The sequence below is a fragment of the Vulpes lagopus genome, chromosome 1, assembly GCF_018345385.1.
Source record: "Vulpes lagopus strain Blue_001 chromosome 1, ASM1834538v1, whole genome shotgun sequence".
Taxonomy (NCBI): domain Eukaryota; kingdom Metazoa; phylum Chordata; class Mammalia; order Carnivora; family Canidae; genus Vulpes; species Vulpes lagopus.
The window spans coordinates 143,768,284-143,785,412 of record NC_054824.1 but is presented as its reverse complement, the minus strand read 5'-3'; the positions used below and the strand labels follow the sequence as shown (position 1 = coordinate 143,785,412).

General features: G+C 51.2%; 1 long non-coding RNA gene across 1 annotated transcript; it reads left to right on the top strand.

Annotated features, from left to right (window-relative positions):
* The first annotated feature begins 3,395 nt into the window (after positions 1–3,395).
* On the top strand, positions 3,396–16,754 carry LOC121501519. The gene is made up of 3 exons (XR_005990622.1): positions 3,396–7,350; positions 7,525–7,664; positions 15,573–16,754. It is a non-coding gene; the product is annotated as an uncharacterized LOC121501519 (long non-coding RNA).
* The last annotated feature ends 375 nt before the right edge of the window (positions 16,755–17,129 follow it).

Here is a 17,129-nt window from a genome sequence, read left to right as displayed (position 1 = left end):
TCCAGGGAGCCCGATGTGGGACTCGATCCCAGGTCTCCAGGATCACGCCCCAGGCCGAAGGCGGCGCCAAACTGCTGAGCCACCCGGGCTGCCCCCAGCCTTCTCTTGAAGGTCCAAGGTGTCCCTTGACATGGCCTTCAGGTTCTCTGGCACCTTGTGGTACATGTCTGTCTGTCCCATAGAGTAACGGCTCCTGAGGATTGAGCCTGTGTCCTCACCTGGTGTCCCCACTGCCTGGCCTGGTGACAGCAGGAATGAGTTACCATTACTAAGTGCCTGTCAGGCCCTGGATACCATGTGATATGCTTTAAATACATATTCTATTTAAAAATTAAAGTTATTTATCTATTTATTTATTTATTTATTGGTTTTATTTGTTAGAGAGAAGGAGCTCCTAGGGAAGGAAAGGGAAAAGCAGACTCCCTGCTGAACAGGGACCGCCTCCACCCCCAACCTCAGACCTGGGGCTGGATCCCAGGACCCCAGGATCGCAACCTGAGTGAAGGCAGTGCTTCACCCACTGAGCCACCCAGGCACTTTAAGAATTTTGAGAATTAATAAAGAATGGGTCAGAAAGTATTGACTGGACTTGGAGCCCTCACGTGCTGGTCCAGCAACCACAGCCCAGGTGGTAGTTCAAGCCCCATGTTTTCAGGGTTGCTGTTTGCCACATGGCAGTGGGTGTTCTCATTCACACTGACCCGGGGACAACCTGAGGGCCTGTGGGTACTCCAGAGGTGGTAGAGCCAGCATGGGGCCCGTAGATGTGCACGGGAGCCCTGTGTCTTGGCACCTTCCCCAGCAAGTGTCTCCTTGGACCAGAGAGTGGCCATCCCTGCCCACGCCTGAGCTCAGAGCTGAGCTCTGAGTGAGCCTGTTGAGGGATCGCTCATGTTCTTCCTTCTTCCCAGCTTGATAAGATGGGATCCACACATAACACTGTGCAAGTGTACAGTGATTTGAGGCACATATGTCCTGTGAAATCACAAAATAATAAAATTATCCCTGTCACCACACATAGTTGTCATGTGTGCATGCCAGGGTGTGATGGGGGTATGTGTGTGAATGAACCACATTTTATTTATCTGTCTGTGTGTGGATGTTTTGCTGTTTTCATGTCTTGGCTGCAGTGAGTGTGGGGATGCGACTGTGTCCTTGTCGTCTTGTTTTCCTCTCCTAAAGATGCGTGCCTAGTGGTGGGATTGCTGGGTGACCACCAGTGCACAGTGAAGGAGGCAGGGATGGAGCAGAGAAGAGGAGGAGGGGCTGCTGGGCCTGACACATCCCTCTTCCCTGTCCCTACGAGCCCTGCTCACCTGGCTCCTGGCTCCGGGGATTTGGAAAGCCTCTGACAGGTTGGCAGTGATGCCTCCGAAAATGGGGGGTCCCAGTGGCTAACCAGAGTCACTTCTGCTGTAGTTGAAGTTCTTCTGTACTTAAAAAAATCTGCTCTTTGTCTAAGTATCAAAATCAAGAATAACTCCAACTTTTGATTCTGTGATGATGAGGGCTTTAGCTGCTTTTTAGAAATTTTTTTAATTTTATAATTTTTAAAATTTAAATTCAATTTGCCAACATAGCATAATACCCAGTGGCTTTTGCTGCTTTTATTTCGAGGCATTCTCCACACCCTGCTAGACTTTGCTGATTGTGTGGTTATGGTATAACAGCATTGCTATGAAGTTGTTTCTTCTATCATGTGTGTATTATTTTAACTATGTTTTGTGGCATTAACATTCTCCTAAAATTTTTATGCCATTTCTAAACAGCTTTATTGATATATAGTTGATATGTAGTAACTGCATATTTAAAACGTATAGGTTGATAAGTTTTGACATTTGCCTACACTGACAAAATGATGCCCATGGTCACGGTGGATACCCACCCGTCATCTTCATCCCCAGGCCACCACTGATCTGCTTTCTGCCTCCATAGATCACTTTGCATTTTCAGTAATTTTACATAAATGCATTATCCAGTATATATCTTTTTTTGTCTCATTTCTTTCACTCAGCATAATTATTTTGAGGTCCATCCTCATTATTGCAGGTTTCAGTAGTTCATTCTGGTTTGTTACTGGTATTGGGATGAATATCCTGCAATAGATCCATTCACCTGTTGATGAACATCTGGGTTGTTTCCAGTGTTCGGAGGTAACAAATAAAGCAACTATGAATAGTCATGTACAGACTTTTGTGTGGATCTGTGCTTTCATTTCTCTGGGGTACATGCTTCCTTACCTGTGCATGGAGCAAGGGTGCGCCCCCCCGCTCCATGGAGGAGGAGGAGGGGCGCAATGTCCCCATGCAGGTTCCAGTCTGTATGGTACCGGACAAAGAGGGAATAAGAGGCATTTGGGTTGGAAGGGAAGCAGCAAAACTGCCTGTTCTTAGGTGACCTGTCATCAATGTGGCAGGTCGGGTGGAATCTCCAGGAAAGCTGCTAGAGCTGGTAGGTAAATTCAACAAGATAGGGTACAAGGTCACTTTATACGAGTCCGTGGTATTACTATTCACTTGTAATGAACAATCAGAAATTGGAATAATGCAATTACAAAAGAATAAAATGTGAAATCGGAGTGAGTCTGATAAAAGACATGCGTATTGGAAACTAAAGTGCTGCTGGAAGACAAGACCTTCATGGACAGATGACACCAAGTCCATAGGATTCAATGTGAAGATACTCCTTTCCCCTCCCCTCTCCCCTCCTCCCTTCCCCCCACATACCCCCTCCTACCAGGTCCCCCCTACCCCTGGTTCCCCCATCCCCCTCTTCCCCCCCAAGGTGTCCCCTCCTGCCAGGTGCCCCCTCCCCCCAGGTCTCCCCCAGATGCTCCCTCCCCTCCCCCACCCTGCAACCACCAGCTTGTTCCCTGCATTTCTGGGTCTGTTTCTGCCTTTTTTTTTTTTTTTAATACTCTTTTTTTTTTTTTTTTTTTTAAAGATTTTTATTTATTCGTGAGAGACAGAGAGAGGCAGGCTCCATGCAGGGAGGCCAACACGGGACTCCAGGATCACATCCTGAGCCAAAGGCAGACGCTCAACCACTGAGCCACCCAGGCATCCCTTTTTTTAAATATTCTACCAGGTGAAACCACCTGATACCTGTCTGAAATGTGCTGACCTCAGGTGTATATTTCCACCACTTCCTAGTCAGTCCCCACCCTCTTGGAAGCACAGATTAGTTTTGCCTGTTCTAGAATTTTGCATAAATGGTTAACATCTAATTTTAAAACATGTTTATTTTTTTAATTTTAATTTTTAAAGTTTTCTTTTTTCATTTCAGAGAGAGAGTGCATGTGCATGAGTGTTGGGAGGAACGGTGGGGGGAGGGGCAGAGGGAGAGGCAGGCTCCCCCTAAGCAGGGAGCCCCACATGGGGCTCCATCCCGGGACCCCGAGATCATGACCTGAGTCTAAGGCAGAGGCTTAACCGACTGAGCCACCTAGGCACTTCTTGAAACATGTTTATAATAATAATTTATTTAAAATATTTAACTGGTTTACTGCACTTTGGTCCTTTCATGGAAGTTGAGAAACTTCTCCATTTTTGAATTTTGTATTTTAATTCCTCTCCAGACAGTTGATGTGCCTTCAGATATTTTTTTAAATAAAAAGTGTCTGGTCAATCTCTTTTCTGAGCCCCCATGAATGACAGGATGACATTCGGTTACCAGTACACCTGGACACTGCCTTGGCTGGCATGGGATCATGACCTGGTTCCATTGTCTGCCACAGTCAATGTCGCCAAGTCTGAGGCCACCTTGAGTTTTGTTCCTTGGCAGGTAATCTCCTTTCTCCATCTGGATGCTTGTGGACATTTTTTTGTTTCACCTTCATTTTTGAAATTCACATTCTGGCATCCAAGGCAGAATGTGGATATATCTTAGGAGGAAAACATTGGTGCTCATTGTTTCCTATAAAGCGATTCTGAGTAATGAGATGGACATTGGCCTCATACATCCATGTGCCTGCCACCACCAGCAGTCAACTTGGGTGACAGAGCAGGTTTTTCGGGGGTGTGGCCTCTACCAGGTGTCTGGGGGCTCTTTGCATTGAGGAGCTGATCCTAGATGGTGAATTCTCACCCCCTACGACTGGATTTGGATTTTAGAAACAGCCAAGGAAATTTGGTGCTAAATTCTGGTGAAGGGGGCCAGGTGAGGCATGTACTTTTCAGCAAGAATAAATGGTGCCTGTAATGTAACAGTGCAAAAGCTTCCTCCACGCCAGTTTTTAGAGAGGAGTTTTATTTATTTATTTATTTTAAAGATTTTATTTATTCATGAGAGAGAGAGGCAGAGATACAGGCAGAGGGAGAAGCAGGCTCCATGCATAGAGCCAGATGTGGGACTCAATTCTGGAACTCCAGGATCACGCCGTGGGCTGAAGGCAGGCGCTAAACCCCTGAGCCACCCAGGGATCCCCAGAGAGGAGTTTTAAAAAGTTGTTTCAGCATCCATGTCTCTGTGCCTTTGTGTATGCTGTTCCTGCCCGGAGTGCCCTTCCTGGGGCTCAGGCTTGCACCTGTCACCTCCCAAGGGTCCCTAGAATGCGTTTCCTCCCTGCCTCGCTGCTCCATGAGTAACACAGGAAATGGTTTTCTGCTTTTTGAATCTAGTGCTAGTAAATTCAGTGAAAATGGAGAATTTGGGAAGTGTTGGGAAACAGAGTGGCATTCTGAGCTCACCACCTTGAAGTAGTCAACACTCCCTGTGGCTGAATTTTAGCGTTTAACCGTCTGTATGATGTAAATACTCCTGCTGCTGATTGCAGGCCACGGACAAATGGAGTCTTGCAGGAGGGCGTGAGCATACTACTATGACAGTCATCCCCCCACCCCCCCACTTTCCCAGCATGCAGGTGCTGTGCTGTCTCTGCTGCACTGTCCATGTGCTGTGTGTGTGTCCTGTGCACTCATCGGGTCACACTCCTTGTCCCACAGCATGTCCAAGGAGGCCCAGACCAAGGGGCTTCTCCAAGGGGGCAGAGCTTTCTTGTCTATTCGTGGGTCGTTCTGTCTGGAGCTCGCTGCCACCCCTGCGAGGAGCCACACAGGGCTGTGCCTCCCGGTCTTCTGTTCACTGGTGTTGGGGCAAGGCTGCCTGGAGGGACCTGAAGACTGTGCTTGGCCCAGGACATCCCTGTGGGCACCAGAGCCATGACTGGTGCTGGCTGCTGTCATGTTCGTGTGTGACCTGATGAACGGGTGACAGGGAGCTGAGCAGCCTTCGTTGTAGGGGGTCAAAGGCTGCTTCCTGCATGGCCCAGTCCAGGACCTGGAAGGGCCCTGCTGCCTGACAGCCACGTGCAGTGATGAGCCCCTCTGTACATCTCAGGGGTTTAGCCTTTTCCTTCTAGGTGGGTCCAGAGCACATCCAGACCAAGCTGAGTTCCTCAGGAGCCCAGGTGAGGGCAGTGAGGGCCCCCCAGGAGGTGAGAAGTATGCCTGCTGCCGGCCTCTGTTTGCCTGTCATAAATGACTTCCAGTTTCAGGGGTGGTGGAAGGGTCTGTGTCAGGTCTGTGTGGCAGCTTTCCGAGGGGCCACCAAGATGTGCGATGTCACAGATGCAAGTATCATGACAGGCCTTGAGATCTTGCTCCAAATCCTTCACTTGCCGATGAGGAAGCTGAGGCCAAGGGAGGGGAACTGGTGCGCTCAGGGTCATAGAGCAACGGGTGGCGATGCTGAGACAAAGTCCCAGGACTCCCACCTGGAGCTTGTCTCCTGTTCTTCATGTCCCCGAGAGAGCAGGAGGCCTGTGCCCTCTACTGGAGGCTGGCAGAGGACGTGCAGTTTGAGCGCTTTGGAGCATGACCTACTTTCTGGGCTTTTCCAGACTTCCCTGAGGAAGCCAAGGCCACCTGGCATGTCCTGTTCAGGTAAATCAAGCCATACCAGGGTAGGGGGGCCACAGGGTCACTTCCCAGGAGGGAACACGCCTGGTGTGCTGGGGGACGAGGAGCAAAGAGACCGGTGCATGTCCAGGGCTGTTGGTCAGGGCTGGGACCCGGGAGGTGGAGGCCCGGCCTTGCACGAGGCCTCTGTTCATCTGGGCGTTGAGGCTGTCTGCTAGCAGTGTCCCTTGTCATAACAGCTCTGGTGAATTTGCAGACACATCCAGCCCTGAGCCGGCGGCACATGGGTCCCTGGGGGCTCCTGCAGCAGGGGCTGGCCGGTCCTGAAGAGGACTGCAGGCCTGGGCCAGGTGCTGTTCCAGCATCCGTGCTTAGCGCCTGCCCTGTCACCACTAGCGCCACAGTGGGGAGCTCACACCTTGCTTTTGCCATGCGGGCATTGCACTTTACTGCGCACGCTCATGGGGATGATTTCATTTCATTCTCATGATAGCGCTGTCCTTGTTCCCATTTTTTAAAATTTATTTATGATAGTCACACAGAGAGAGAGAGAGAGAGAGGCAGAGAGATAGGCAGAGGGAGAAGCAGGCTCCATGCACCGAGAGCCCGACGTGGGATTCGATCCCGGGACTCCAGGATCGCGCCCTGGGCCAAAGGCAGGCGCTAAACCGCTGGGCCACCCAGGGATCCCCCTTGTTCCCATTTGAAACGAAGATACAGGGGCACGGAAAGGTGAAGGGTCTCTGCAGAGTGGGGGGTCCTGCTCCTCACCTGCTTGTCCTGCAGGGGTCTAGGGACTGTGACTGTCTTCCCCCAGGTCCCAGACCGTGCAGCCAGAAACGGGGGTGGGGCTGGAATTAAGCCTCTATTCCAGTTTTTGTGTTCCCCCCTCCCCTGCCTCCTAACCTGTGGGCATGTGTGGGGAAATGAATTCTACTAAGAAGTCAAGGAAAACATAGAAATAGAGAAATGGATATGAGCACAGGGCAGATGGCTGATGCCAGTCTGGGATGCTGAACCTTGAGTGGGCTTGCCTGGCTCCCCACACCTGCCTCTACTCCTTGGTACCCTCTTGGCATGTCCGGCTGACCTCGACTCTTCCACCCCTCGCCCCCCGCAGGTCTTCTGCCACCTAATCTGGGAGGAGGTCCTGACTACGGCCCCTGATGCGCTGTCTGAGCCCATCTTGAGCTGGGAGTGTGCAGCCATCCGGAGTCAGCCCTGGAGCGGGCTCTGCTGCGCCCTTTGGTGGCCCTGGGCCCAGAGCAGCTTCTCCACACACTTTGGAACTTGAATGCCTGCCTACTGTGTCATACCTGTGGTTTTCTAAAATCCAGTGAGCTTGGGAGGTCCACACGGTGTGTGCTGGACGTGCAAGCTCCAGGCAGGTGCACATCGAGGTTTGCTCATCCTGGGTTTCCTTCCATCATCTGTCTCCACAGGCCTCACTTTGGTGACCAGCTCAGCAAACCATCTGTTACCTGAGCTCCCGGTAAGCCATGCTAGAGCCCCTCTTGCCCTCCTCTCTCCGTGTTTCTCAGGGTCACTGGTGGCGGTGGCAGCTATCTCCCTGCAAGGGTTAGGGTTCTGTTCAGTGGGTACCTTATGGTCACGCTCCCGTGCCATCTCCCGCTCTGCTTATGTTGTCCCCTGTGTCCCTCTCCAGGGCAAGATGTCCCACAGAACCCTTTGTCCAGTGCCGCAGCCCCACCACTCTGCTCAGCAGTGCTCCCTGCCACCATCTGCAGCCCGCAAAGCTGGGCCTGGGCTCCCTCACGGTATGCCCAGCATCTAGCACAGTGCCAGGTGGGCAAGATGCACTGTCATACACGTGAACCAGACTGTGAACCTGAGGTGGGCCTCTGTACATGCTGACAGGTGTTTTGTGGGGGAGGAGAAATTAATGATGCAAGAGAAGGCAGGCAGGGGCAGGAGCTGAGTCCCTGAGAGGGAGAAGGGGGGTCAGACCCTGAGACTGGTGCAAGGACACCACTCCCACAGGAGTGGGGCACAGAGGGCAGCCTGGGTGGGGGGAAGCTGGTGGTCTGCTCACAGAGGGATGCTTGGGCTCCTGCCAGGTCGCACCAGGTCTCTTCCCAGGAAGCAAGAGTGAGGTCCCGGGGGAGGTGGTGCTGGCGTGGGTCGTGGGCGGGTGGGGGGCGCGGTGAGGGGTGAGGGATGACAGCCATCCTTCCAGGGAAGTGTGCTGGGCCCATGGGGCATGGGGGCACCCCCTCCCACACACTGACTTCCCATTGGCCCTGGCTATTTATTCCACGGCTAAAGCTTTGTTCCTTCCCTTCATCGGTGGGGTGTCTGCAGTGGAAATCTGGGGGAGGGCCTGAACCAGAGGGATGGAAGGAGGAGGGAGGCCAGGGCTGGGTGCCCTCAGTGGGATAAAACCAGGCCACTTTGTGGGCCCAGGACAGCAGCAGGAGCCCTGGATGGGCACCCCCCCACCCCCTGCAACAGGCAGGGCTGGAGGCAGAGCTGGCTGTCTGGTTCTACTGCTCTGGATGAGCTTGGCGTGGGAGAGGGCAAGTCTCAGGTGGTGACTCCCATGTGGGATTCCTGAGTGAGAAAGGAAGCAGGGCTGCTGGAGCTGTGTGTCAGAAGGCGGGGGGCGGGGGGGACCCTGAACTCCTGCTCTCCCTCAGTCCCCCAATCCCTTTCTGCCACCAGCATCTCTTCCATTGTCCCTGCGGAGCATGGGGTCGGCTAGAACCCAGGGTCCTGTGCCCATGCTGCCCGCGCCAGCTGGGGGGCCAATTCCCCAGCCGGCTCTCACCAGCCCCGGAGCCTGACAGCCTGTCAGAGGAGCAGAGACCCCACCTGATTCTCCCACTGGCAGGGGGGCCACTGGGGGATCTGAGGCTCAGGCCCACCAGTGACTTGCCCCAGGCTTCACTTTGGTAGCTGAGCCCCGGCAGGGTACACGGGCTGGGGGCTGGGGGTCCCAGATTCCAGAAGGACAGAATACTTTGCTGTTCTGCTGAGGCTTCCTGCTGTTTGCCTGGCAGACTGGGTAGGCAGGAAAGATTATTTTCAGAGAATTTGTGTAAGAAGAGAGAAGTAGGCTCCATGCAGGGAGCCCGATGCCGGACTCGATCCCGGTCTCCAGGATCACACCCCAGGCTGCAGGCGGTGCCAAACTGCTGGGCCACCGGGGCTATCCTGTTTATTTCAATTTTTTGAGGGTTTATTGCTAATGCATAGAAATGCAACTGAGTTTTCTTTTTAAGATTTTATTTATTTATTCATGAGAGACACAGAGAGAGGCAGAGACACCAGCAGAGGGAGAAGCAGGCTCCCTGCGGGGAGCCCGATGCAGGACTCGATTCCAGGACCCTGGGATCACAACCTGAGCCAAAGGCAGACGCTCAACCACCGAGCCACCCAGGTGCCCCCTAAGCTTTGTATATTGATCTTATATCCTGCAAACTGGTTGAACTCACTTATCATTTCTAGTAGCTTTTTTGGAGACTTTCATCAAATTTTCTCCATAGGTTATTATCATGACATCTCTGAATAAGACCGTTTCACATCTTCCTTTCTATTTTAGTTGCTTTTAATTTCTCTTTCTTGTCTTGCTGCACTGGCTGGAGCCTCACGTTGACCTGGCTGGTTGTGAGAGTGGACGTGGATCATTTTCCACCTGAGGGCGAAGCTCTTACGTCAAGTGTTGAGTATGCTGTGAGCTGGAGGCTTTTTGTAGACGTCCTTTACCAGGTTGAGATGGTTTGCTCCATTCCTAGTTTTCTGAAGGTTTTTGTTAACCAGGAATTTGTGTTGAATTTTTTTCAAACAAATATGTCTTCCACAACTATAATATCTTATTATTTTTTTCTGTTTTAGTTTGTTAATTAGGTGAGTTATATATTGATTGATTATCAAATCTTGAAAAAACCTTGCTTTCCTTGGCTAAATACCACTTGATCATGTGTTGTTATCATTTTTATATATTGTTGGATTTAATTTGCTATATTTTGATTTAGGCTTGTGGCTATGTTTATTTTTTTATTTTTTATTTTTATTTAATTAAAAAAAATTTTTTTCTTGGAGTTCAATTTGCCAACATATAGCATAACACCCAGTGTTCATCCCAGCAAGTACTCTCCTCAGTGCTCATCACCCAGTCACCCCAACCCCCTGCCCACCTCCCTTTCCACTACCCCTCGTTCATTTCCCAGAGTTAGGTGTCTCTCATGTTTTGTAACCCTCACTGATATTTTCATTCATTTCTCTCCTTTCCCTTTATTCCCTTTCATTAATTTTTATATTCCCCAAATGAATGAGACCATATAATGTTTGTCCTCTGATTGACTCATTTCACTCAGCATAATACCTTCCTGTTCCATCCACTCTTGTGGCTATATTTATGAGGAATTTTGATCTGCATTTTTTTAAAAGATTTTATTTATTTATTTATTCATGAGAGACCAGAGAGAGGCAGAGACACAGGCAGAGGGAGAAGCAGGCTCCATGCAGGGAGCCTGATGTGGGACTCAATCCCGGGTCTCCAGGATCACACCCTGGGCCAAAGGCAGCGCTAAACCACTGAGCCACCCAGGCTGCCCTGATCTGCATTTTCTTTTCTCATAATGTCTCTGTCGAGTTTTGGTGTCATGATAATTCCAGCCTCACACAGTGAACAGGCAATATCCCCTCCTCCTCAATTTTTTGGAAGTGTCTATAGGACACTTTTAAATGCTGGGAAGGATTGGCTGCTGAATTTGCCTGGGGCTGGGCTTTCCTTGTGGGAAGACTTTAGACTAGAAATCCAACTTCTTTGCTAGATGTAGGATTATTCATGCTATTTATTTCCTCCCACGTGAACTTCAGTAGTTTGTGCCTTTTTTTTTTTTTATTTTTATTTATTTATTTTTATTTATTTATGATAGTCACAGAGAGAGAGAGAGAGGCAGAGACACAGGCGGAGGGAGAAGCAGGCTCCATGCACCGGGAGCCTGATGTGGGATTCGATCCCGGGTCTCCAGGATCGCGCCCTGGGCCAAAGGCAGGCGCCAAACCGCTGCGCCACCCAGGGATCCCAGTTTGTGCCTTTCAAACTAAGGTAGTTGTCAAGCTGGTTGGCAGAGTTGTTTGCAGCATTTCCTCAAGGTCCTCTTGGTATCTGAGCATCCATAGGGATGTTACCTTTTCAAACCTGAGATCAACAAATTTTTGTCTTTTCTCTTTTTTTCTAGTTGGTCTAGCTAGAGAGTCATCAAAAAAATTTTTTTTTTAAAAAAAAATTTCTCAAAGATCCAGCTTTTGGTTGCATGGAGTTTTTCCTAATGCTTTTATGCTTTCTGTTTCAGAGTTTTGTACCTGATACTCCTTGTTTTCATTTACTTAGGGTTATTTCCCCCTTCCCCCATCTAATTTCTTAGCATAAAAGCTGAAGTTGTTGCTTGGAGACCTTCATTCTCCTGTGATACTGGTGATGACGTTTTGGAATATAGGTGAAGTTTGGTGGGGTGAGGTCCGGAGCTGACGACCAGGAAAGAAATCTTGAGACGTCTTTGGTGCAAAATGTGGTTTTATTAAAGGCCTGGGATGGGACCCATGGGCAGTAAGAGCTGCTGCCCCGGGCCTGTGAAGTGTGGCTGATTATATACCCGGGAGTTGGAGGGGTTTGGCGATAGCGTACTCTCTGAGGAATTTTGGAAGCAAGGTTTCCAGGACCTTGAGGGGCTAGCTGTGGTTGGGGAAAGGTCACTTATTACCGTCTACTAAACGCTGAGTCATGAGACCCTTCAGATGGATATGGGTGGGCCATGTGTTTGGCGGATGACTGCTAACATATATCTTGGGGGGTGGAGATAAAGGAAATTTCTGAAGGAATTTTATTTATTTATTTATTTATTTATAGGATTAAAAAAATTTCTAGCTGTGGTTGGGGAAAGGTCACTTATTACCGTCTACTAAACGCTGAGTCATGAGGACCCTTCAGATGGATATGGGTGGGCCATGTGTTTGGCGGATGACTGCTAACATATATCTTGGGGGGTGGAGATAAAGGAAATTTCTGAAGGGAATTTTATTTATTTATTTATTTATTTATAGGATTAAAAAATAATTTTTTTTAATTTTTATTTATTTATGATAGTCACACACAGAGAGGCAGAGACACAGTCAGAGGGAGAAACAGGCTCCATGCACCGGGAGCCCGACGTGGGATGTGGGATTCGATCCCGGGTCTCCGGGATCGCGCCCTGGGCCAAAGGCAGGCGCCAAACCGCCGCGCCACCCAGGGATCCCTATTTATAGGAATTTTTATATGTTAAGGTAGACTTCCAGCCTCCTGGGGGTCGGGCTAAGATTGCCTTTGCCCTTAGCAAAGTATGAACATCGAGGCAGTGGAGTCTGTAGAGGAATGTCCCTTTGCCTGTTTCAAGGACTTGTCAATGTGCTGTCCCAGGCTCGTGCTTTGTCCTCAGCTAGCCCCGTGTTCCTCCGTCACTAGTATTTGGTGTGATCAGTTCTGAGTGCAGTTTCTGTGCAAATTACAATTTATTGTGTTTTTTTTCATTCAAAATACTTTCTGTTGTCTCATTTGATTTCTGACCCTTGGATCCTTAGGAAGTGAGTCATTAGTTTGCAAATGTTGGAGGCTTTTGTGATCTTTCTGCTACTGATTTCTGATTGAGTTTTGTCATCATCAGAGAATACTTTAAAAAAAAGATTTTATTTTTTATTTGAGAGAGAGCCCGTGTGTGCGCATAAGCAGGGGGAGGGGCAGAGGGAGAAGTAGGCTCCCCGCTGCGCAGAGGGCCCTACATGGAACTTGATCCCAGGATCCTAGGATCATGACCTCAGTTGAAGGCAGACGCCTAATGGACTGAGCCACTTAGGTGCCCCCAGGGAATACTTTTATGTAACTTAAATTCTTTAATATTCTTTGAGATTTATTCTGTGGCTCTGGATGAAGACTGTGTGAGTGAACGTGTCAGGTGTGAACAGTGTGTGTTGTGCTGCTGAGTGGACAGACCTGTCATGGTCACCTGGGCTGACGGTGTCCTGTAAGACACAGCCTTACCTGCTTCTCTATCCTTTCTGACTTTTTCTTTGCTTCATGCTTATTCCCTTCTCACTCCCTTGGCTTCACGTCCCTGTGAAGGGGAACAGCGTCACCGTGGTGGCATTCCACCAGTTGTGGCTCACCCCCTGCCCTGGAGGTGTGGCTGTCCTTTCCCGAGACATCTGGCCACACAGGAAGCTCCTGAGAAAAGGTTGGATTCTGTTATAAGAAAGTAGGAGTGGTGGCTGTTGGGGTCTGTTTCCCGGTGCTCAGCGGGGAGCCTGCTTCTCCCTTCCGGTGCTCAGATGTCTGACCGTGTCAATGCTTTGGCCAACCCCCCCAGTGGCTACCCAGTGACTCCTGACAGGATCCCGAGTCCCTAGAACAGCTCCACAGCCACCGGTGACCTGCCCTCCACCCAGCTGTCTGGCCTCATCCCTGCTTCTCCCGGGCTCACACCCTTCCGGCCCATGCAGGGCATCCGGGAACCTGTCTGGGGTCTGCCCGGCACCCACATGCCCCTCTCCTGGGCCTCTGTGCTCAGCGTGAGCCTCTTATGCTTGGGGCAGATGAGCATCTTCCGAAGAGAGCTATAGCCCTGCTGGCATAGCCCTGAGGGTGTCCCCGGACACCCCAGGCCCAACACGCTGGACAAGTGCTGTGCAATCAGGCCTTTCCCATGTTTCTCCTGTGTTCCTGGTCTGGGGACCTTCACTGAGCCACTCAAGGCAGGATTCAGGGGAGACCCTGGATCTCGTAACTGTGGCCACCTGGTCACCCAGCCCTGTCATTCCTACCTTCAGATGCCTCTCAGATTTCCCTCGTTCCCTCCTCACTGGCTGAGTGCAGCCCCTGCCCCCGCAACGGCTGCTGCAGCATCCAGTGGCCTCCCTCTGTCCATGCTGCCCTCTGTCTACACTGCCCTCCATCCACACTTCCCTCTCTCCACACTGTCCTCTGTCCACTCTGCCCTCCGTCCACACTGCCCTCCATCCACACTGTCCTCCGTCCACACTGTCCTCTGTCCACACTGTCCTCTGCCCACTCTGCCCTCCATCCACACTGCCTTCTGTCCACACTGCCCTTCCAGCCCATGCAGGGCATCCGGGAACCTGTCTGGGGTCTGCCTGGCACCCACGTGCCCCTCTGCTGGGCCTCTGTGCTCAGCATGAGCCTCTTATGCTCAGGGCAGATGAGCATCTTCTGAAGGGAGCTATAGCCCTGCTGGCATAGCCCTGAGGGTGTCCCCCGACACCCCAGGCCCAACACACTGGACACATGGCTGCCAGACTGTGTGGGCAGCACCAAGTGAAGCTCTTGTGATGTCCTGTGCTCCCGCTCTGACCAACCCTCCCAGCCACGAGGCCCTTGCACCTGCCTTCTCCTCATCCCTGGGCCCCTGTCTTGAGGAGTGTCCTCACCCTCACGTGAGCCTGTCTCCAGCGTGACCGGGGCCAGAAGCTTGCTTTAAATGGGACTCTCGTGTCTTCTGCCCCCGCTGGCTCCCAGGGTGCTGCCGCTCACGCTCTCTGCCCCTGGAAAGGCCCCCCCCACCATCTGCTTCCCAGGCTGGGCACAGCCCCCAGCTCCGTTCTGTTTGTCACTTACTGTCCTGTGGCTCCTCTGTGCTCCAGGCTCCAGGGTACTGGGGGCCCACGCTCGGGAGCTCCTGTTCAGGGGCGGGCTGGAGGGCTCCTGGGCTCAGCACACACTCTGATTACTACAGACAGCGAGCCAGGGTGGGGGCAGGTGGGGTATCAGTGGAGTGGACATCAGAGGCCCTGCCATAGCTGGCATGGCTTTCCTGAGGGTGATGGTTTCATGGGGACTTGGTGGCCAGGTCAAGAGGGCGGTAGGGTTGGTGAGGCCGTCAGGCTCTTTGAGCCACCAGAGGAGCCAGTGTGGCAGCTGGGGTGGGGAGGGTGCCCCCGGGGGTACAGGTGCCCCAAGGAGGACTTTGGCTTTTATCCTGAGAGCTCTGGGAAGCCTTAAAGGTCCAGTTGGGTTGGGTCAGGTTGGATAGGAAGCGGAGGAGGAGCAACATGACCAGATTTGCATTTTCTAAAGATTTCTCTGCTGCCAGAGGGGTGGCCATGGGGCCCATGGGGTGAGGGATGTGACTTGGACCCGAGGGGTAGGGAGACAGGGAGGGGGATGTTGCAGGCTGTCACGAGGCTGGGTCACCAAGACCAGGAGATGCAGGTGCTGGGACTCTGCCTGAAGGGGATGCTGGGCCCTGGAGGGGTGTGGGGAGCAGGTTGAGAACCTCTGGGGGACACAGAGGTGACCCCTCATGGAGGCACATGCGTGGGCGCAGCAGGGGGGAGTGAACAGCTGGATAGGTGCTTTTGGGCTTGTGGAGCTCTCCTCAGGTGACCATGGGAAGGCCCTTGATGCTCTTTCTCGCCTGGCAGGCCACCTGCCCAGCTGGTTGCCCAGATGAGAGTGGGTGTGAGGTGGGTGGGATGTGGGGGCCTTGCTGTTTCTCAGTCTTTGTTGCTGAGCTGGGGCTGTGGCCTGGCTGCTGGCAATGCTCTGGCTCACGGGCTTGGAACACCATCCCACCACTGACACACAACCTGTGGAGGCCCAGGTTTGTGTTTTCATTCGAGCGGTACAACCCGCAGAAGGCTCAGCTCACCCACCTCTTGGCTGGGCCCCACTCATTCATTCATTCATTCCCCCACCAGGTGCTGGGCTCCATGGAGGGCTCCAGGTAGGTCATGGCCAGGAGACCGGCTGGTCCTGCCCCTTGAGCTCACTTCATGTGCATCAGGACACCAGCGTTGCTGCCTTCAGGTGGTGGGTCCAGAGCACAGGATCTTCCCTTCCACCTGAGCTGGTGGAGGTCGGGGGTCTGTGGGTGGTGCTGCTGGTGGGAGTTTCCTCTCCAGCCACACACACCTGATGGAGGCTCAGAGCTCTAACACGCAGAATGGCCAGAAGCTGGCCAGGGCCGGAGGGTGGTGGGTGGCTGAGTGCAGTGTACACCTGTGAAGGGCAGCTTGGCGCTCCCCAATAAGAACGCCAAACAGGTGGAAGTATTGTTGATGTGTTATCAATTGCTATTGATTATGTTGATGTGGTAATGAGAAGAGACAATGTATCTGTGAGGTTTCCTTTAACGAAGTGAGCAAAACACCTCACCTCAGGAGCACACTCATGTTTGTAAACTGTGGTCAACAGTTGTGTGGGGAAAGCACCACGCAAAGACTGAATTATGCTGCGTGTTAGCAATACTTAATTTAGGTAGATGTACTATACATGATTTTTCTGCTCCTTTATTGTTTTCTATTGTTTCCACATTTTTCCACACCAGCAAGCATTACTATGAAAATTCAGAAAAGCAAATAAAACATGGAAACCCTCTTATGTTTGCAAACTGGCATAGATTAGGAAAGTATTTTCTGGGATGTAAGCAGAGCTTGTCCGGCCTGTAGGATGACACACGCTTAAGAAGCTAAGCGGGATGTGGGCTGGTTGGCATTGAGTGCTCTCTGGCTCCAGTGCTCTGGGATTCAGTTGAACTCCATATGAGTTGAGAAGTTCACAATCTAGTCAGGAAATCAGACTTACTTATCAACTTGTTCATTAATTCACAAATGTGCATGGAGTTCCTATCTGTTCCTGGTGTCCTGCATGCCGGGGCACACACATGTGATTACAATGCCACGTGAGGCTTGGCAGTGGGAAAATACAGATCAAAAGCATGATGAGATACCCCCTCATGCTGGGCAGAACGGCTGACAGTAACAAGTCAGGAAATGACAGATGTCAGCGAAGATGTGGAGAAAGGGGAACCTTGTACACTGTTGTTGGGAATGTAAGCTGGTGCAGCCGCTCTGGAAAGCAATACGAATGTTCCTCAGAAAGTTGAAAATAGGGGTACCCTACGACTCAGCAATTGCACTACTAGGTATTTACCTCAAAGATACAAATATAGTGATCCAAAGGGGCACCTACACCACAATGTTTATAGCAGCAATGTCCACAACAGCCCAACTATGGAAAGAGCCCAGATGTCCATCAATGGATGAGTGGATAAAGAAGATGTGGTATATATACACAATGGAATATCCCTCAGCCATCAGAAAGAATACCTACCATTTGCACTGACATGGATGGAACTAGAGGGTATTATGCTGAGTGAAATAAGTTCATCAGAGAAAGACAGTTATAGGATTTCACTCATATGTGGAATTTAAGAAGCAAAACGGGATCATAGGGGAAGAGAGGGGAAAAAAAAG